The sequence below is a fragment of the Arachis duranensis genome, chromosome 1, assembly GCF_000817695.3.
Source record: "Arachis duranensis cultivar V14167 chromosome 1, aradu.V14167.gnm2.J7QH, whole genome shotgun sequence".
Taxonomy (NCBI): domain Eukaryota; kingdom Viridiplantae; phylum Streptophyta; class Magnoliopsida; order Fabales; family Fabaceae; genus Arachis; species Arachis duranensis.
In genome coordinates this window covers 71,553,266-71,553,844 of record NC_029772.3, presented here as the reverse complement: position 1 = coordinate 71,553,844, position 579 = coordinate 71,553,266, and positions in this window count along the sequence as shown.

Below are 579 nucleotides of genomic sequence, written 5' to 3'. Positions count from 1 at the left end.
TCATCTCCAATGAATTCTACAAAATAGCCGAAAAGCCCTCCACCATGGCTAGGCTAGCTTTTCCTTACCTTATTTGCCATCTATGTTACTCAGCTGGAGTTATCATAGAAGGAGACATCCCCATTGAAGAGGATAAGCCCATCACCAAAAAGAGGATGGAGCAAACAAGAGAGATCCCTCACTGTTCTCAAGAGATGCATGAGGAAGCTCATCATCAAGAAATCCCTGAGATGCTTCAAGGGATGCACTTTCCTCCCAACAACTATTGGGAACAACTCAACACTTCCTTAGAAGATTTGAGCCACAATGTTGAACAATTAAGGGTGGAACATCATGAGCACTCCATCATTCTCCATGAAATAAGAGAAGATCAAAGAGCAATGAGGGAGGAGGAACAAAGGCAAGGAAGGGACATAGAAGAGCTTAAGGACATTGTTGGTCTTTTAAGAAGAAGACGCCACTATAGGTGGACTCATTCCTTGTTCTTATTTTCTCTACTTTTTCGGTTTTTAATGTTGTGTTTATCTATGTTTTGTGTCTCTACTTCATGATCATTAGTATGTAGTAACCATGTCTTAA